General features: G+C 40.0%; 1 protein-coding gene and 2 long non-coding RNA genes across 5 annotated transcripts in view; 1 reads left to right on the top strand and 2 right to left on the bottom strand.

The window, feature by feature from the left end:
• The window catches only part of EHF (ETS homologous factor), a 35,584-nt gene extending 34,485 nt beyond the window's left edge, over positions 1-1,099 (bottom strand). Inside the window, exon 1 of the mRNA XM_086894046.1 lies at positions 1,039-1,099. The gene's annotated coding sequence lies outside the window, so the exon portion shown is untranslated. The remainder of the gene's footprint in view (positions 1-1,038) is intronic.
• Positions 1-21,594, top strand: part of LOC111930120 (uncharacterized) — a 46,919-nt gene that overhangs the window by 538 nt on the left and 24,787 nt on the right. The window contains exons 1-4 of one of the 3 annotated variants that reach the window (XR_015288303.1): positions 14,632-15,296; positions 15,697-16,015; positions 16,478-16,585; positions 18,250-21,496. This is a non-coding gene — a long non-coding RNA (uncharacterized LOC111930120). Of the gene's footprint in view, positions 1-9,879; positions 9,946-14,631; positions 15,297-15,696; positions 16,016-16,477; positions 16,586-18,249; positions 21,497-21,594 lie in introns of those variants that run through there. The other 2 variants (XR_015288302.1, XR_015288304.1) reach the window with 2 other exon arrangements.
• LOC147652528 (uncharacterized) lies at positions 4,213-19,240 on the bottom strand. The gene is made up of 6 exons (XR_015288305.1): positions 19,134-19,240; positions 16,138-16,376; positions 14,741-15,845; positions 12,878-12,971; positions 10,468-10,592; positions 4,213-5,004 (listed from the first exon to the last, which is right to left on the bottom strand). It is a non-coding gene; the product is annotated as an uncharacterized LOC147652528 (long non-coding RNA).

Genomic DNA, 21,594 nt, shown 5'->3' with positions numbered 1-21,594 from the left:
CAGAGAGTTGGTAAAAGTGTGCTCAGTCCAAAGTTGTCCTTGATCATGTGGGAGTTGCTCCTCCAGCCTGCAACCATGAACCTGAGCAGGAAACCAGGTGCCCAGATAAAAATAGGAAGCCTCATCTGTTTCTCATTATTTCACTGGTCAAAAAAGGCACCAACATGAAAACAGTTAAAAATGCACTAAAATGTGGGAAGGTTCTGAGGTTTCATTAATTTGTATGCATAAAACAAGAAATGCTAAATATTATTACTCGGTGACTGTTCAGTGGTCTGTGTGATGTGAATTTTCTAGTCTTTGCTCATTTTTGGTCCCAAGTCTCATCATAAATCTTCCCCTGACAGATGCTGACAAGAGTTCGCAGTGCTAGATTTGCCAAGCACAGGGAATGAATTGTCCTTCAACATCCAGAGATACTATTAATTATTAATCAAGGCTCATTGTCAATGCAGGGGAAATATTTTACAGATATTATTTATGCTGAACCTGATTTCAAGATAAATAATGGATCTCAGACTCAAGGAATGTCACCTTGTTCCTATCTAACACCAATTGAAAATGAAGTTCCTTTTGCTCACATAGATAAGGTGCACCTGTGTACAAGTGTTGTTTGGGAAGATTCAGTTATTTCTCAGCCAGGTTAGGTCAAGTTCCATGGTTTCCATTGATTCTCACCTATCAAAGAAAGTTGTCCTTGAAGAAGAAGGAAGACTGTAAATACCCATCTTGGAGAGCTTCATTGTTTTGTGGTTACAACATCAAGGCTTGAGATTGTCCCTGCAGACAGCTCAGCAGCTATTTTGATAGGCCTAGCACTTACAAGATTTCTCTAAGCATTCATGTCACTGAGTCCAAGTATTTGCATACCAGGTCATGTCTTGGTGAGTATTTATAGCTTTCATCATCAAAATAATGCCTTAGCATAATATCAGCATGAATGATCTGTCCAGAACAGGAAAAGCAAAGAACTAGCAAGCAGTAAAGAGCACTTCCCTTTCCAGGAAGGATATCTTTTACAAGAAATCAAAGTCTTACCTTGTGCCACTGAGAAAAACACGGGAGATTAAAGAATCACACTGAAATACATCTTATCTATATGCTGCAGAAGCACCACAGGAGGATGTGACCACTGGATCTCAACATAGACAGGGAAAACAGAATTTTCCTCTTGCTAAAAAGGACATCAGCAAAAGCATAAGGAAAATGGTTACGATGTGATACTGAGACTGGAATGTCACTTTCTGTTTGTGTGACTGTTGGCCTTTTCTGTTTCAGCTCCTAAGGGCAGAGACAGCTTTGGTTGCTAAGACGCAGAATACTTCCAGACAGACAAAAAAGCACATTGTACCAACAGGTCTGGACAGGGTGAAGCTAGCTTGGTCGGCACACCAGCATGCATTATTTATTACTGTGCTATTTTCAAAGGCAGGGTGCCACACAGGGTGGTGGCTCCCTAAATTTACTGCCCTACCTGGCCAACTATGCTACCCCCATGCTCACAAGTATGCTTATTGACACTTACATGTGGTTCAGCACAGAGAGGATTACGGGTGGCTTTTGGAGACAGTCAGACCTTTCCCTCTGCATATCCTTCTTTAGCACTGCAGCCACAAAATTAACATGAATTTGGTCCCCACACAGTCCTAGGTGGCAGAGAAAACATTAAAAACTTCATAACTAGGAACTTGAAGGCCACAATCCCGGTATGGCAGAAGTGCCAGTGCAGATTCCCAGAATTAATTTAATTACAGCCATCAAGCATCAAGGACATTACCTAAATTTGTCTAGATTCTTAAATTGGCGTCTCTTACTGTAATGTCTGACACTTGATGAAAACAGAGAACAAATGTATGGTAATTTCTATTTTTTCATTAATATTAATCTCTGCTTCATTTGTTAAATTCCAGTGAAATATCAAAAGGTGGGTATAAAGCTGATATGTAAGTTAGACATGCCAAGCAGTTTGAGAATACAGAGTATGAGATTCCTGCCTTCATTCTGCTGCAACAAAATCAGAAATGATTCATTAACTTTAATGGAAAATCGTACACTTTCTATAAAAACATCACTAGAGAAGCCAGAATAAATAGAACAAATACTGTTTCCAAGCTGTGTTCTATGTTACAGGCAAATGCCACCTATTACTAAGGTTGCCCATTATTTGGGCTTGCAAGACCTTGTAATTTTTTCTTCACAGTTTGTTAAATTTTAGCCTTTAGCTCTTTGGCTAAATTGAAATTTTTCATCATAGACATTGGCTTTGCAACAACATTTTGAGTACTGTCATCCATACTAGTATATGTTTTTCTGACAAATTCAGAAAGGCTAACGAAAGTGCTGTACTTTGCATTTATAGTAAGAAATATTACTGCCTTTTTTTTGGAAAGCTCAGGAACATTTATTTTTGAAGCATGGATTGATTACAACAGGCTGTCAAATTACGAGTGTACTATTTACCATTCCAAATAAAATCCAACCAAAGTTACCCAGTTTAAAGCTTATTGACAAATCACAGAATCACAAAATGAGCAAGCTTGGAAGAGGTCACAGTGGGTCTTCTAGTTCAACCTTCAGGAACATCCTAGAGCACCTTGCACAGGATTGTATCCAGAGAGATTTTGAGTATCTCCATTGAGAGAGACTCCTCATCCTCTCTGGGCAGTCTGTTCCAGTGCTCATTCACCCACACAGTAAAGTGGTGCTTCCTCATATTCAGGTGGAACTTCTGTTCATCTGTTTCTGCCCATTGCCTCTTGTCCTGTTGCTTGGCACCACAAGAAAGGCTCCATCCTCTGATACCCTCCTGTACCCACTTACAGACACTGGTAAGGTCCACTCTGATTCGTCTCTTCTTGAGGCTGAACAGGCCAGACTGCCTCAGCCTTTCCTCGTAAGTGAGAGATGGTGCACTCTCCCAGTCATCTTTGTCATCCTTCACTGGATCAACTCCCTGGCATTCAAGTCTCTCTTGTTCTGAGGAGCCCAGAACTGGGCCACAGAACTGGGCCTCACCAGGGCTGAGTAGAGGGGCAGGATCACCTCCTGTGAGCTGCTGGAAATGCTCTTCTAATGCACCCCAGGATCCCACTGGCCTTCTTGGCCACTGCTGGCTCATGGACAGCTTGTTTTCCACCAGGACCTTCAGGTCCTTCTCCACAGAGCTGCTTTCCAAGAGCTCAGCCCCAGCCTATGGTGGTCCAGGGGCTTTTTTTTTCCCCAGGAGCAGGACCCTGCACTTGCCTTTCTTGAATTTCAGAAAGTCCCTCTCTGCCCATCTCTCCAACCTGTCGAGGCCCTTCTGAAGGGTTGCACAACCCTCTGGGGTATGGGCTGCTGCTCCTGGCTTTGAGTCAGCAGGGAACCTGCTGAGGAGGCCTCTGTCCCTTCCTCCAAGTCACTGATGAATTAGGTGAACAAGACTGGGCCCAGTATTGAACCCTGGGGGACACCACCAGTGACAGGGCTCCAACCAGACCCTGTGCCACTGATCACAACACTCTGAGATCTGCCACTCAGACAGTTCTCAACCCAACTCACTCTTCACTTAGCCAGTCCACACTTCCTGAGTTTGCCTATGAGGATGTTGTAGGAGACAGTGTTGAAAGCCTTGCTGAAGTCCAGAGAGACAACATCTACTGCTCTCCCCTCAAATCATAATCCACATGATGGATTCACGAGGCAGAACCTCGTTCCCTCAGCTTTCTTTTGCAGCAAATATTCTCCACTTCCTGGCTTCACAAGGCTTTCCTAGCAGGTAAAAAAGGCTATTCCTGTACACCTACCAACTTGAAAAAGCAAATTTTCCAATGAGTCCTCCATTTGGTCCAGCAGCTACTCTCAGTACAAGTGGCAGAGGTCTGTAGGGGGGAGCTAAGGGCTTTGTTCATGGGATTAACCCACAGGCTACTCAATGCCGAAACAGCCATCTCTGCACGCCACTTATTCAAAACCTAGAAACTGTACACAGGAAACAGAACTAAGAGAACATTATTAACATTGTGGCAGGCTGGGAGAAGCAGTACTTAGGGCACAGACTAGGGGGTACTCATTGAAAGGGAAGCTACCCAATGCTATGCATACAGGGAGTGGCCCTGAGTTGTATTGCTTCACATGAATCAAACTTGTGCTGAAAACTTCTGTTCATTTCCTCATGAGTTTTCATATGCTGTTCATCCTCATGGTATTTTAGGTATTATAGTTACACATGTATTTATAATGTAAATAAACATTTAATATATGTAGATTAGTGTATTACATTGTACTAATGCATTACCCCTAACATTACAGTATTAGCACAAAAGCATTTATTGATCTTTATGAATCCCTAGTGGGGTGAGAAAGTAATAATTTATTGTCTCTATTTTAATGGAGAATCCTAAAAAGATCAAGACAAAGGTGTTTATTAATTCCAGGTATCCATTTCGAGTTGCTGGAGCACCATGTGTTTAAAACACTTAGTATTCTATAGTTATGTAAAGTACTGAAAGCACAACCACGATTCATTCTCATTTTGGATCTTATTACTTAGCAGTTCTGTAAATTAGACTCCTTTTCACCCAGAAAAGAAGGAAAAAAAATGGGGGTTTTAAAAAATGTTATCAAATATTGGTCCAAGTCTAGAAGACAGCCTAAACATTTCATCTGCATTTTTCCAAACGTAATCAATCTCAAGAAAATTCCATTACAGTTCTGCAGATTACTGTCTAGATAAATTATAGGTAAAGGAAGCAATGATAAGGACATTGACAATGGCCACGGCAGAATAAGAGCTTTGCAAACAATTCTGTGAAGATTCAAATTTTAAACCAATACAGCTACATATTTTAGTATTTCTACAGCTTCTTCACATACATAATAGTCATCAAACAGAACCTCAACTGTCAGTTGATCTGATAAACTGAAAACCATTGAGTAACAAAGTTCCTTGGTTGTGTATGTTCTCCCCAGGAGAAAGACATATCCCAAAAATCCAGATGTGTCTCAAAAGGAGTACTGGATAACCTGATGAACAAAGGGATAATAGCAAACACCCTCAAATTCCTTTCCCAGAAATCCATCTGCCAAACAGAAAATACCATTTAAGCACCACTTCTCCTGTTCCTGGAGAAGACCTCTGCCACCTTGACACTTTGGTCTTCTTGCCACACATCTCAGATCAAGAGTTGGATTTTTTCCTGGAAAACATTGCAACTGTTTCTCTCATCATGTCAGTCTAAAGGTACAGAAAAGGCAAAAAAAAAAAAGTGTGTATCCATTAATTGAAGGACTTGTAGGAAAAAAATTACGTAAGAAACTTTGCAAGGATCACTGCAAAATTGTCCATGCTCTGAAAGAGAGGAATAAAACATACACATCTGCACTGAGAAATAGAATGGGTATAGGATAGAAAGAAAAAACAGTAAAAATAACATATTAAGTTTTCCATGGAAAAGATAAGGGTAATAAATGGCCAGAATGAACTGCCAGAGCAAAAACAAATTGCTTATACAAACAGTGAAAGAAAGACATGCAAATCCTGGAGATTATATAGCCTTATAATTATTTATTTATTTGTTTTTACCTCCTCAGTGCATGGGTCAAACCAACTCAATGCATCATTGTTGCACAAACCTTTGGGAATAAACTTGTATGAGAAATTGGGAGACAAAGATTAATATTAATAAATAATGTCTGTGGCAAATAACAATGAGGAGGCCATTAAATGCAGGGCAGCATCTGTTGTGTTTTGCTTCTGATTTGAAGGAAAAATGTTAAGAACTTGTAAGGAGTCAGCACTACCAATTGGTAAGAAAGTATAAGACTATCTCTTGCCCACAGAGCTGAGGCAGTATCCTAGATTTCTGTGAGATTTTGAGAATGTATATCTAATAGTATTTTTCTATAGCTGTGTATAGTCCCTTTCCAGGACTCCAAAAGATTTAATTTATTATGAGGCAATACCGACTGTGCAATGATGTCTCAGAGGAAAACTTCATAGCTATGCAATAGAGGGTGTTAAACAACAAGCAGGGCAAAATGACCTAATGGGTCTTTTCTATCTGTTGTGGTTTGAATCCCTTAGCAAACACTTTGAAGCTGCCAGAACCAAAGTAAAATTATGAGAACATAAAGAAGGCAAACACAAAGTAATGCACAACGATTAAAAAAGAAAGGAGCACAGATATCGTGAGTTAAACTTTTAGTAGGTCTCAAATACTTCAGTTGTTACATTAATAAACCAGGACATGATAAAACCACAAGGAATCAGGAGTGGCATAATCATTCTTGGATGTTGCACCTCAGTCCCAAAATTTGGTGAATAAAGAAATTATAGGTTTGTGCTAGGACCACAGAGATAGGAACTAGAGTGCAGCTATAGAACTTAGAAGATGTCTTGTGTCAAGGTATGGGGATACCTTGACATTGTAGTACAATTATAAGGAAAGTTGGAGTAAGCACTGTAAGTAGTGACTATTTCACTATATACAGAATATATCAAACATTTTAGGAAACCTGCAAGTGGGTAAATGGCTCTCAGACACAGAGTGCTGATTCTTATGCTGCAGTGTGTCTTAACAAATAAAACTTTTCCTGGTTTAAGAGTGTTGGATTCTCTAAGAGCCCTATGGAATAATTTAAAAATCTAAATGGTTTGAATATTTCCAAATTTAAAAATTGTTCAGAGAAGAGAATTTGGATTGAGCTAATCTCTAGATTAGCTAATTTGGGTTGTAGGTCTCTAATCTCTAGAAGAGACCTGCAAGGAGCATGCATAATTGTTTTTGTGCTGGGAAAGCAGGAAATTAAAAAATAAGGACAAGATGCTACGAGAACACATTAGGAGCCAAAAAAAATCGGATTGAAAAGGAATGGCAGGGTCAGTTACATGAAAAAATGGCAATTTTTCACACTATAATCAGCTACTTTCAAGGCAGTCACCCTTGTAATCTGTACAGCATGGGAAAATGAAACAGAGCTGAGGAGTCAAGGACAACCCTGGACGCAATTATCCATGTCCAGATTTTGATCAAAAGCAGTTTAAGGTCAGGATGGCACAACACATGTCTGAGCTGAGAATACAGAGACAGACAAATTGAGGTGCAGAGCAACTGACTGAGAGATCATGGATTTGATTAGTTATGAGGGATCTGTGGTAGCACTGCTACTCCCCTGGATTGCTCAAATAGGAATATGCCCAGCAAAGACCCATGACAGCATGAATACGTGGGTGCCCAAGATCTTCAATGTGAGCTTCTCACTCTTTGTGACATCGAAGAGCAGGATTCTGTATGAGTGTATTTTTGTGCCCGTCTGCATGCATGTGAGTGAACTTTGCATGACTGGATGACTGTGGAGGAGAGAAACTGAGAAACTTCTTATGCACATTTCTGTCTTGGTGTATAAATGTGAACCGAGTGAATTTAAAAGAGTACATTCATGCATTTGGGAAAGGGTATTAAAGAAGACTCCAAGATTTCAGCATTTAGAGTCAGGCAATGGATATATCTGCCATTAGGTGAAGTTGGAATAGCTTCACAGAAATGAATGAGGGGGGGTCTAAGAATTATATAGGTACAAAGGACAATAAAAACCCAACCCTTCATGGTTCAAGTTAGCCTTAGGAGTCATACCAGAACAGATCTTTTGAGGGCATCTCAAAGCAAGCAGCTACCTGCAAGATAGAGATGTGAACAATTCATAGGCTAACTTCCAATCTTTGTGATTATGAGAGGATTTCCTTTGCCAACACCTGAGCAGGGGAGTGAGGGTTAACCCTTGAACGTAGCTATAGCAGGCAAATCTTTCAAAACCTGTTTATCCCAGTTCTAGTAACTACACAATGTTCAGTGCCTGTGAGATGCAAATATCAAGTTTATGATTAACTGTGTTAAAATTCCATGGAACTGCAAGTACTTTTATTTGTTTGTATAATGAAATTGAGACAATGCACCCTTTCCTTACTATGCTTTCACTTTAATAACATTTAAAAGAAAGACTTTCATTGGATGCATGCACTATAGTCTCATATGTCCGAAGAGTTTTCTTCATATCCTTTAGTTGGAAGGGGAGTTAGTTAGCACACCATCTGCCAGGGAATATGCATGTCTGATGCATGCATGACCAGGAGAAATATCGTTCTAAGGAAGATGGGGGATAGAATAAGCAAATATTTAACACTGACCTCATTGGAAGTCAGCTGGTTCCCACTACAAAACTTGCACTGTGGAGAGAGACTTTTTCTAAGCAGGAAAGGGAGAGGACTTCAGAGACCTGGGTTATTCCTCTGGGTTCTGTCAGAATCTTTCAGCAATTTGCCTCTTGAAGTCTCTCAATCATGATGCTAAGGAGGCTACCCTTCTTGAAACAATGTAACACTATAAAGATGAATACATTCCTGTTTATGAGGCATTCCAAGTTTCAGTGGTTATGTCTGGAGATGAAGACTCTGCAGTTTATTAGTGATGCCATAAAGGGAGATCTGGATATACCAGACTACGTACTAGGCTATTGTACTAGCATTTATCATGCTAATTAAACTTGAGGGGAACAGAAGTTCAGCCTTTATCCTTGGAGTTCTGCTGCTTTAGTATTTGAGATGGGCTGTCCATGTCTGTTAGCCCTAATATTTTCCAGATGCCTTTTACTCAGCAAAGATTTCATGTTTCTTATCCTTACGTTTGGCGAGTCGTTCCCAGATTAAAGCACATGTACATCACTTTTTCCAGGACAAGGGGCCAATGTAATTCAGTTCTGTGGGTGTTTGCACAGAGGAGCTTCATCTGCCTCTTACAGCTAGACAATTCAGTCTGGAAGGTGACCATGTGGACAGTATCACAGGCACTGCAGTGAGGCACACTGACATGAAGCTGGCACCACATCACCCTTGTATAGGGTTACTAAGCAGCATTGCATTAGTCAGAATTAATGACTTGATTTATTTAGAAAGAAAAACCTTCTCCCAGGTTTCTCCCATGCCCTTTCTGAAATGGCTTTTAGCAGCTGGCATTCTGCATCTGTGGGAGGAAAGGATGAGAAGAATTGTAGTGACTTTAGTAGGATTTATTCTGTGGCTTGCCAACTGGGCTCAGTGACCCACAGCAAAACAGCCCTGAATTTCAAAGGAGTGAGTCTCTCCTTGAACCGCTCCCTAAGACAGTGAAAGCCTTGGAGCTGGAGTTGTGATCTCCAGGAAACTTCATCACTGGTCTCATGCCCTGCAGGAGATCCTTTCACTTACATGCAGACATATTAACAAGCAGCAATGCCTCTTGCAATGACCCCAGTGGTGGGAATCAGTCCCCCTCTGATTAAGGAGACAGGTGGCTATATCATGCACCCTCACACACATGTACACATTGCAGAAATGCCTCGCCAGAGCGTACCTGAGGGAAACACCTACTGGGGCTGCCATGTCTGGAGGAAAGAATAGACACAGACTTTCAGTCAATTTCTGTACTAGGAGATTGCACCATTGCTACTAAAATGGATTGGATCTTCTGTTCTTTATGCCAGGTACATCATTTAGTTAATGGTTGTGATAGTCTAATCTAAATGGGGGGCAGGCACAAGATCTGGAGATCTGAGCCCTCTTGCATATTGACAGAAAGAGCACAAAAAGCATGTTCTTGGATCACAACGCAGGAAACACAGGAAAATAGGTTAGTATGCCCAAAATTTACAAAAGAAGAAATGGAGTGGAGAAGAAAAGGAAAGAGATGGAAAAAAAAGGGGGAAAAAAATGAGCAGTTTCAATTTTATAGGATGGTACAGTCACTTTCCATTTCTTACTTCTATTCATTCTTCACTATACTATTTGATTGTATTTATTTGCTTGTTATATTTATAGATGGCCTGCAGTGGTACTTTCTGACCTTTAACCATTCTGTGATTTCATAGGACACTTCAGGCTCTCAGGAACCTCAGAACATGTCTAGTTTAGCCTCCTGTTCAAACCAAAGCCAGGTAAGCAATCAAACTAGGTTGATGGAGGCTTTAGGGCTCTTTTGTCCCTCTAAAGCAGTTTCTTGGTCAATCAAGTGTATTCCATTAATTGAAACTACTGTTATAACTATCAGTGTAACCAGTCTATCATCTAGGCTAGTTGTAAACGTTCCTCAGAATGGTACTCATGCCTCTTCCTTTACAGACTCTGCAGAGATTTATCACATTCTGGCCAGAAGTTTATCTGGCTCAGTTTTGCCCCAGTCATGTTGAAAAACATACTCCAGTATAATCCACTGTCGTTGTCCTCTCACCATGTCACTTCATCTTCTAAACTGTACCTCATATCTCTTTTCACATCTGCAATAATACTGTAGGTAGAGGCACCAAGGCACCATAAAATCCATTGTCCATAAAGAAACGAGTTGAAAGAAAGCAGCCACCTGTTCGTGTGCAATTGTGTGCAGTAAAAAAACAACAGAAGCAAATTCCCCCGAAAATAATGGTTAATTATATGTAAGTCTACCCATTGTTAAATATTACCTTCAGCATTTTTCTCCACTTAGCATAGTGCATAAAACAGATTCCATCCCAGCACCAGATCTCATCCCTGGAAAATCAATGGCAGTGGAGACAGGTAAGCCATGATGTGTTCATGCATGGATTAGCTGAAAGATACAACAAAAAAGAAATTATACTAGAACTCAAAGGCGTATCAGCCATCTTACTATTCCAAACATTCATCATATACATACTGTAACATATGAATTAGATGTATCTAATGACATAATTCTTCATGGAATGTGATTTGTTTATAATAATAAGAGCTACAGGATGTGTCATAGAATCCTGGTGTAAAATAATTTGGTATGCAACTTCTAAGGCAGAAACATAATGTTCCTTTGTGCTGTCACTGAACTGTTATTATTAAAATAATGAAAAAGATGCGGGAAGAAGGGGAGAGAGACTGGCAACGATCAGTGAAGCACCATTTGGTAATTATTACTATTCTTTGAGATGCAAGTTGAAAACCACAATCTGTGTACAAAATGAAGACCACATTTTAGAATCACCATCAAGATCAGGTTTCAATAATCTGAAATTCAGAGTGAATTTCTATTCTATAAATTGCATATTTTATATATATATATATATATATATATATATATATATATATAGTTTTGACTAAAATTTATCTGAATGGAAGTGACCATGAAGTATTTGAAAGTGAACAAAAGCTTTAAACTATACAATATACTATTCACTTCTGACAGAGTACAGTGTTACTAGCCAGGATAGCAGATTCAAATATTCACCTTCACTGGATTTTTTAAATGCCCTGTCAACATGGACTCTCATTCCCAGTCATGGGTTTCACAACTGGGTTGCCCAGGAGCAGAGGAAGGAGCCCAAAAAGTGCAGCAATGCTCTGATGATACTCAGTTCAGCCCTGGGGCTGGCTCAACTCTTGGGTGCTGCATTTGCCTACTTAAAATCAGCTCCTCTTTACTAACACCCAGTGGTGTCACTGCAAATAGCTACATCACCTGGCATTTTTCAAATTGTTTCAACTGCAAATTTTATAGACAGATGAGTCCCTTGGACATAGGTATGAAAATAACAAATCTCCTATACGAAAGAACAATAAATCATGACTCAGGTGACTCACTCCCTGCATAGAGGATGGAAAATGAAAGAGTAAGCCTTTGAATAAGAACTGACTGAGACCTGAGTGAGACCAGTTACTGAGATAATTAGCTAAGGTCTTTTCATTTATACATTAATGAACCAGAAGATCAAAGTCTTTGGCTAGGCCTGTAACCACGACTGCAACATTGTCTTGCTATGCAATAATGAACTCATTATTAGCTGCTTTCATAAATTACGTGTGGTAGACTATTTTATTTTTAATACTGTGTATAAAGCACAAAAACAACTACAATGTTGTTTCAGAAAATTTTAATTGCTAAGCATGCACTTTCATGCAATAAGCACATTCTTGCTTTCAGCTGATTGCTGCTACCAATTTTGTCCTTTCACTGGAAATTTCCTGACAGATGGCAAACCTTCTCTTATTTTGTGGAAGAAAGGGGAAATAAATGACTGAATGACCAAAGTGAACTCAAAGTATGTTGCATCACTTGAGAAAAATCTATAAAATCTACCTCAGAGGTAGGAAAAACAGATTAACATGCTAAGATTACGTAAGATTGAGAAAAGTAAATATTCTAACAATCAACTTCACCCCATCGCTTTGTGCCAGCATGTTTCTGCCATTTAACATATTAGGGACAGATATGTCTGGACCCATGACCTCAGAGTTGATGTTTAGCTTGGGAAATTATGTATGTAAGGCTCTGGAGTTGATCTCAGGAAATCTGGAATGTTTTTCTCTTTCTACTGTAGACTTTCTGTAACATTGGAGGCGGGTTATATGATATTTATCTTTCAGGTCCAGAGCTGTAAAGCACTGTATCATTTTACACAGCTGCTGGGAGCATAAATGTATAAATGTTCACAATCTATAGTTGAGAAAAGTTTACAAGCACGCATCTGATTGAAGCTTCCAGATAAAATCACAGTTCTTGAAGGAAGTTGTTGACTGTTGCTGTTGGCAGTAAGATGTGATATGGAGAAAAAACTTTGTCACAAATGGACAAGTTATTATTATGTGGGCATGTTAGTATATGCTCTCTTTTAAAATGGCTTAAGAAAGAAAGGTATTTTATCTGTTGGCAAAGTTTCTGATGCAAAAAATGATATATATACTCACATTTATTTATGACCCTCTCAGAAGATCTGACACTGCTGGGGAGAAGTTTAAGCTTAGGCATTAAGCCATCAGTTGCTACAGTAACAGCAATTATTCACTGCTCTGGGACATAGGGTAAACCTGGCACATTGATTGCCACCCCCTCCTCACCCCCCTAAATTTTTTTACGTAATGATTTACCTTCAAGCCGATGATCGGATGATTCACAACTCAGATGGTAATAAGAGCGAGTGAAATCCCAACATCGAACAGTTTATTCAAAAACTCTTTTAGCCTGGAAATATCCACAAGGTAACATTTTTCCATGTGCTTCATTAATTTGAATTGCTCTGCAAACTTTTGTCAACCCCCACAGTTCTCACCAAGTATTCACCAAAGCTTTTGTTTCCAGCATGACTATTCATAATGTCTTATTCATCTGTGACCTCAGTAACATGTTATGGTTGTTTTTCTCCCTAACTGGATGACTTGAAAACCCACAAAGAAGGCTGCAGGAACACTTCCACCTAAAATACTCATGCAAGTCAGAGCATGTCATTGCAGAAGTGCAGCTAGGTGGATGTTTATGGCCTGTCCCTATTTCACAAACACTATAGTAAACAAAATGGCAAAGCCAGATGCAAAGCCCAGCAAGTACGGTCCTGGGTTGTTATTAAAATATACATTCCCAAAGCTCTTTGAATGACTTCAAAGTTCCCTTGAGAAAGACATGGAGAAACTCACCATTGCTTCACTAATGTGCAGGACCTGTACAGTACAGTTTTGGTGTGCTCTTCTTATGTCCTCGAGAGAAAAAAGGATGTGGTTGAGAGACCTTCAGCTAGATGTAGTTCCCCAGGAAATGCTCACAGCTTGTAAAAGATGCGTCAGCCATAGGAGCTTTAATGTCCCAGTAGGTGCCAAGGGGCACTGTCAATGCCCGTTCTGCAGAGTGCCTTCCGCACTGCCTTTGGAAGTCTTTTGTGAGGATTTTAGTGATGAATAAGAACTTGGTCTAGAACTGAGCTCTTTTTGCTAAATAAACAGAATGCTTACTGTAGTTTGTATGAAAAAGAAAATTAAAGGAAAAAAAAAAAAAAAAAGCTGAAGAAAAGAGCCTCCTAACACCTAATACCCAAATCTAAATGCAGGGGGCAAAGTCAGAAGATGTGTGCCATCAGCCTCAAGGACACCAGCAATCAATACCATGTCTCCATGCCAGGAGCACTGCCCATCTGAGCTGTGTGGCTGGAGGCTTTCTGGAAAACATATTCTTCTTTAGTCACTTCAGCTCTGAATCACAGCTGTTCCTTGGTAACCTTTTGAAGGCAGAATCCTCTTCTTCCTCAGAGGGCCCTGCTTCACCCTACTCCAGCACTAGCTTCTGTAGCCTGCTAATTTTAGTGCCGAGATAGAACTGAGATGTTAGGTTAACTAACTGCCACTCTCTTTGTCAGTGCAAGACTATCTTCATTATATTATGTGAGCCTATGAAACATCAAAAACTGCTTCCCTCTGTAACTTTTAGCCCGTTAATAATCACGAAACATCAAGAATCCAAATTGCTGCAGCCCAGCAATGGAGTTATGCTTCCACTGTCCCCATTTGGCTGGTGCAGGGAGGAAGCAGGATCTCTAGACCTGTTCCAGATCTTAACATTGCCTTTTCTTCTGCCTGCCCATGCCTGAAATTGGTAATGAGAAGGCTATTCATGCCTTTGCTCTCAATACAAAGCATTGTATTAGCTTGCTGTCACTTTGAGTGCTAGCTTATCTCTCTCCACCTGCAATTAAAGTGTCTAAGGAAGGGCAGCACAGTCTTAAACTGCGTCTTGAGATAAAACCACTTTTTGTTGGATTAACTCTTCTGCACACACACTGCACAATTTGCATTCTTGCATCACAAACGAGTATTTCCTGCAGTCCTATTGTTCCATCCTCATCAGAATTGTGACTGTTTCTAAATCAGTTTTCACACCAACCACTCAATACTCAATTTGTCCTCTGGCAAAAATCATTCCGAGACATGTGATTCAAGTCATTCTGAGTGGGAAAGAAGGAATACCTTTAGCCACAAATACTCCAAAGGGTTTTTGGGTTTTTTTCCTCTAGGGTAGTGAATCAGATGAGAGCATAAATTCTTCTTATAATTTTTCTTCTCCTGTAAATGCATCATTCTATTAATGCAGCTGGAGAGTAAAGATGAATTTTTTTCTGAAATGAAGCAAACTTCCAGGTCAAAAAAGACCAAAGTGAAATAGGCTTTCCAATCCATACTAACACACTGATCTTGAGCCATAACATTTACTGTCATTAATCCTGGAAATATTTGGCACAAGGACATGCAAGGGCTGTATCGCTAATCATAACTGTGGGAGTATATCTTTGCTCCTTTTAGCTTAAAAGTGGATCTGACCATTAATGTTAGAACATCTAGGCATTTGAAAATGTGGGACATACAAACCTCAAAACAGATGACATGATCTGATGCATCACCAAGACATCAAGGAAAATTAAGCTTAGGATGAGTCTCAAGGTCTGTGCAATCAGTCACCATTCCTGCACACTGGCAGACTGGGCAGACTGTGAAGAAGCTGTTTCTAGGATGCTGCTGCTTGACAGTGAGTAAAGTATAATGTTTTTTGCTAATTAAAATTAAATATCTACAATTGCAAGAGATTGTAAGACAAACAGGTAATGAAAAAATGTGTCATTAAAAAAAAAAAACAAACAAAAAAAGGAAAGTAAAATTTTCACAGTTGAAATCTTTTTTTCCCATAAACAGAGGGGTAAAAAGAGAAAGAAGTAGAATGGAATTTTAGTTCAGCTTTTAGCAGAAGTCCTAACTGTTTTTAAGCTGGCTTTTGATCTATGGATGCAAGGACTTAGGTGAATTAGCAACAACCAGTAGGAGAGAATAGGATGCAACAGTTAAAATGCTTAGGTTTGTTATAGTCATTTGGTTTCAGTGAGGTTTTCTTTACTCATTTTAATTCTCTTTTAAATCATCTGTTGTTACAGAGTCCCTAAAATGCATTATGGAATTGCAAGCTAAAGCCAAGGCATACCCATTCAACAGTGACTCACGGTGCAGCCTGGGCTGTCTCAGTTCAGGAAGAGGTGAATGGGGCAGTGATAGTTCTCAGTCTCATAAAACACTTCAAGAACTTCTTGTGAAAAGGAGTAGCCCTGTTACTACAATCTCTTACCCGCCTGCTTTCTAGCCCAGTAACATAGAAAGAGCAAAGAACAAAATCCCTGCAGAAAACATAGTCCTCCTGCTCGGCATCTATTTGTATGAGAATTTGGGACCCCCACCCATCCCTTCCTGACACATCTGGTAAGTGTAATCTCCTCCACAAGACCAATAATGCACCATCATGGGAGAGTGGGAGGAAGGGTGGGGACAGACAGTAGGATAAATGTACTGAGAGGGAGAAAGAAATTAAGGGAAAACCTTACAGCAAAGTATATGTTCAGCTATTTCAGGAGTTTTCTTAATACCAGGTCCATGGAAAAGGGCAGAGGGAAGGGCTATGGAGGACTGTGAGCAGCTTGAGAATTCCAACAGCTGAAGGATAGGGCTGCAGCTGGCTCTGCTGTGTCCACTAAGCATCCAGTGGCTGGAGGCTTGTCAGGTCCCAGGGGCATTACTTGTGTGTCAGTGCCTTTACTGTTCTGTGCAGTGTCACTCCATACGTCTAAAATGGCAGAGAAAAAGTAATGGGACATTGTCTAAACTTTTTATACGTTTAGTAGAGATAAAGAAACTTTTACAACATCCTTTGCTGGCTGGTCCTAGATAAAACTGGAAGTTACAAGAGTACTTTGGTGATCTGCTCTGGGTGAGCCAAAGTGCCTTGTCTCTGGCTGGTGCAAGATCAAACCCTCCGCAGGAAGCAGTATCAAGGTAAGAGCAGCAAGAGCACTGGAAAACACAGGATGCAGGCACTGTAGAATCAGTGCTGTTTCCTGCTTGACTCAGCAGTAGTTATTTGTTTTTAATTTGGTATTGTCATCCACTTGTTTACACTGATACAGACCTAGTCTGGAGAAACCAATCCGTGATTTCCAAACAGCTAACACATTCCATCACGGGTCATAATCCCACGCTTGACTGATACATCATGGCCTATAACAGTCATGCCAGTGTGTGGAATTGCACCCATTTCTTGGTTTGCTTGTCTCAGACGGTGCACAAAGGTGAATGTGAATGGTGGTAACAAAGCACTGGGCTGCACTGACGCAATGTGATTGGACTCAGCTGCAATATCACAGTTTCATAATGCAGAAGGCTTTGAAGAGCCAAACAGACCCCAAACATCCTGTGAAGCACAGCTGCAGGTCAGAGCTGGGAAAGCGGTGTTGGCTAGAGGGAGGCACCCAGAGCAATGCATCCAGGTATACAGGGTGGGTAGAAATGGATGCAGAGGGTCTGAGATGGACAAGTATTTCTTGATAGAAAGAACAACCTCAGGACAAGGGAAGGAGCACCATCTGGTGGAAAACAGGTCAAAATTAAAAGCGGTGATTCTCCCGATCTTTTCTTTATCATCACCTGACAAAGAACAAAGGAATTACTATCACCTCTAACATGTTTTGTACAGCTCTGGGAACTCCTGATTTACTCTTCACAGAATATCAGAACTGTCTCAATGTATGTAATCTGTGCAGCTCATCACATGAGATGAGTCTGTGAGTCTGGGGAAGCTTAAAGTTTTAGAGTGCTTTTGGTCTGAATTCTTAAGTAGAATCAGAACCAGGTATGATATATTTTGTTGGGTTTTTTTTTAAAGTCTCCTCTTTTCTCACTTGACCATTTCCATTGAACCTGTGTTGTCCTTGGGACTCCTACTCATGCGTCAAATAAAGTTAAAATTGGTCAATAGGATTGACCAATTAAAAAGGTCCAAGGAGACAGACAGAAAAGATGCACGTGAACTTAGACACACACAGCCTTTCTTAGGAAACAAGAGTGCAAAGAGACGCCAAATGTGAGCCATTAGCTCATCTGCTTGTTTTGCAATGAATAGGATCCCAGTCTCGTGATTGCACAGTATTTCTGCAAGAGTATTCAACATAGCAGCAAAAGGATATCAAGCAGCTATTTGGTATACAATTCAAAACAACTAAGTGCAACATTCATTAGAATTAAGGGAATAAGCTAGAAGTCAGGTCAATTCAACTGATTCTGTAATTAGGAAAAGAGGAAACATCTAGCAGTAGTTTCAGAGTTTAATATTGGGCAAACACCATTGAAAGTTTCTACAATAGCGAAGATCCAAGGGTCACCTGAAAAGAAACTTCAGAATCAGCAGCTTTGCAAATTACATTAGAAGCAGGCTGTACCAAGTTTCTTAAATTGTTTCCTCAGTTTGGGTCAGTTTCTTCTCCTCACTTTGATTTTAATGGCATTTAGATGTCTTGTACTCTGTCCAGCCACTTGCTTACTCCCCCTTGCTGGGAAAAGTGAGAACTCATCGACTGCAATAAACACAGTTTAATAGGTAAAGCAAAAGTTGCACATGCAAGCAAAATAAAATAAGGAATTAATTCACCACTTCCCATCTGCAGGCAGGTGCTTGGCCATTCCCAAGAAACCAGGGCTGTGTAACAGCTACTTGGAAAGACAAACAACGTAACTCTGAACCTGCCTCCTTCCTTCCTCTTTTTGTAGATTTAAGTGTGAGTATGATGTGGAATATGATCAGTATGGAACCTGACAAAAGGTGGGGTCAGCTGTTCTGGCTGCATTCTCTCACAGCTCCTTGTGCACCCCCAGACCACTCACGTGTGGGGTGGAGTGGGGTGAGGAGCAGAAAAGCCCCTGGCCCTGTGTAAGCACTGCTCAGCAGTAAGGAAAACATCCCTGTGTTGTCACAACTGTTTCCAGCACAAATCCAAACCTAGTCCCGTGCCAGCTACTATGAAGAAAATTAACTCTATTCCAGCCAAAACCAGCACAATGCTCTTTCATGTAGAGGAGAATATTACACAGATGATATTTAGTGAAATACAGAGTTATGAAGGTTGCCCATGATAAAAGGACTAATGGTGATATGCACTCTTGGATTTGCTCATAAATATTAATGATATCCAACACTGCACATACTGTATCAAATCTATTTGTAGTTGTACTCACCAAAATGGTATTGACAAATAAATACATGTTTCTCCAATCTATCTGTATTTCACCATCTTACCTTTGCTGTTTACCATGCTGGGAACCACTTACACGGTAGTAACAATTGCACAAGGAAACAAGCACTTCTGTGTTTTCAAGGTTCTAACAACAGACATATGCAGTCCTTTAAAATCCACCCTCTCATTTGGTTTAGGGATGTTTCTTTTGCACTTGGGTATTCCTTCACTAAAAAAACAAGATCTCCTTTTTTGTTGTTTTTTTGGTTGTTTTTTAACTGCCAAATCACAGTCTAATGGACGAAGTATTCTCTTACCTTGATTATAATCTTGGACATCTGCTCTAAGAAGCTGTTTGCCCATTCTGCTGTTACCACTTAGCTTCACATATCTGAACCAGGTAGAATTCGTCACTGACTGTTTTGACTAAGAATGTAATTTCACGGAATATTGTTTTGAAAAATATTACAAATTTAGACAAAAGGAAATTTTCTGGTAGAAAAAGTGCTGCCCTGGCAGATTCCTGAGCAGAAAAGCATTCAAGTACTTACAAAAAAATGCAATGAGTATCTGAAAAAAAATTCCTGACTCTTCCTAGGAACTTGGATTCTCTATCTCAACAAGGAGTCATAAAGAGGGTGGTTAACCCATGAGTTACATTCCTTACTGACAACGCTGACCTGCTTGGGAAGGCAGAGAACAGGGTCCCTGCATTTGCCCATGTAGCTCCCACTACATCTGCCATGCAGCAGCTCCATATTCCAAGGAGACGTTTCCAGAGGCAATAGTGAACACAGACCTGGAGCCAGTGCTAAGAGACGAAAGAATTTGACTCATTTGCTGAAAGCATTTGATCAGTCCAGCCTGCTCCCTGTTTCAGCCTGAGACCCATGCCTGCCTAGTACACTTAGTCATCTTGGTTTTTTGCAGGTAATTTAGGTTCAAGACATGTATGAGTCCTCCCAGAGACATTCTCTTATCTTATAATTTTGATTTTTAAACAGAAATAGAATTTAAACAAGGAGCTACCTTTTCCCACTCTGCAGTTAAACACGAAGGCTTCATGATGTTAAGATAAGTACATTTTGGTTTAACACTTCAGGGTTCAAGATTTGTATGTAATTATATTATGATCTCAGTGAACACAGACTGCTTGCTTATTGTGTTCTTTATTGAAAATTCTCTACCAAAATGAGTTTGAGGTTTCTCGTCGCCACGAGACATATAATTCTTTCTTGACCACACTCTTATTCTTCTGTTTGTTGTTTGGGACTTTTTTTTCCACAATGAGGTAATAAAAGGGATGGTTGCAAAATAAGTCTACAGTTTTCATGTGAAGCTACCACAGACAGTCAGTCGAAGGCATTTGTAGCTAATTGATTAAGATGCATGACAAGCAATCTTAATCAATCATCATCATCATGATCAGAGTTCCATTTTGGGAAGTAGTTACATGCATTGGCAGAATCATAGATAGATAGATAGATAGATAGATAGATAGATAGATAGATAGATAGATAGACAGATGGCAGAGTTTTAATGGAAGGGTATTCAAACCCTTGGAGCTCTAGAACACTTAACATCCTGAATCAGTAGAAAGGAGCCTTTGCCATTGATAATTCATATTTTATCCTTGTTCTATAGTCAATTATAAACAGGGCTTTTAAGGTCTTTGAAAATTTAAGTATCCCAACCTGCTTTCTGTTGAGGTTTACAAATGTATTCTCTGGAAATTATAGGTCATGGATGATTACTGTATTTATTTCAAGAAAAATATTGAAATGACAGATGAACCACTTAGATGATACCAACCTTTCTATGCTTAATTGTGCATGTGTCTTAAAGGAGTTGATTTATCTTATGGCAATGTCACTCTAAAATGTATCTCACCATGTGTATAAATGAAGGAGGACTTCAGCCACACTAAGTACTGAAGACTTTTTCTAGGCACAACTAACAAATAAAGGGATTTTTCTTATTTTAAAACTAAAATGTCCATTAAAAGTCCATTAAATGCTAAGATTCCTTCCAAAAGGTAGAGTTCACAGTTTTAAAGGAAAAAAATCCACAAATAATATTAACTGGAGGCTAAAAACTGAAGCAAGAAGGACGAGTGGTCCTTGTGTCTGTAAAGCTTACACTGTTGAACATTGCAGAAGCACGATCTGATAACAACTGTATCCCACTCATGCTGTCAAATCTATGCAACAGCTGACACAATTGTAATGCAGACTCTTGGTTATCCTGATGGGAAGACTGAAGGTTTGAAAACACCATTGCAGACCCCAACAGTACAAATGTATCAACACACTTTCCTCATTTTCTAGGGGTTTGGCACACATACAGGATGGCAGCTCCCCATTGCTCCCTGCCTCTGCCCTCCCAGGGCACCTCCCTGGCAGCTCTTCCCCTACAGAAATGTACAGACACATATTAAAGCAAATGCTCTCCAAGCATGACAACTGATTACTATCTGACTTGGCCTTGGTACAGCCTGAGCGTGTTAAGACCTGACAGGTGTTGTAAGAAGAATTCAATGTTCAGTGAGGACATGCCTCCTAAACTTCACTAAGAGCTGATTTGGGACAGATCTGAAAGCCAGCATAACAGAAAACTAATGCATGGTAAGAAGAGGAGTATAGCATGTGTAATCCTAGCTGAGTTCATAAAAAAAGAAAAACATAGCAATTACTGCAAAAACTAACATTGTACTTGCTAGCTCCGAGTTCCACTCCCTGGCTTTCTGGCTGACCTTCGACTGCCATCTGTCTATTCAGG

The sequence above is a fragment of the Cyanistes caeruleus genome, chromosome 6 (genome assembly GCF_971803275.1).
Source record: "Cyanistes caeruleus chromosome 6, bCyaCae1.hap1.1, whole genome shotgun sequence".
Classification (NCBI taxonomy): domain Eukaryota; kingdom Metazoa; phylum Chordata; class Aves; order Passeriformes; family Paridae; genus Cyanistes; species Cyanistes caeruleus.
This window is presented reverse-complemented; position numbering and strand designations above follow the sequence as displayed.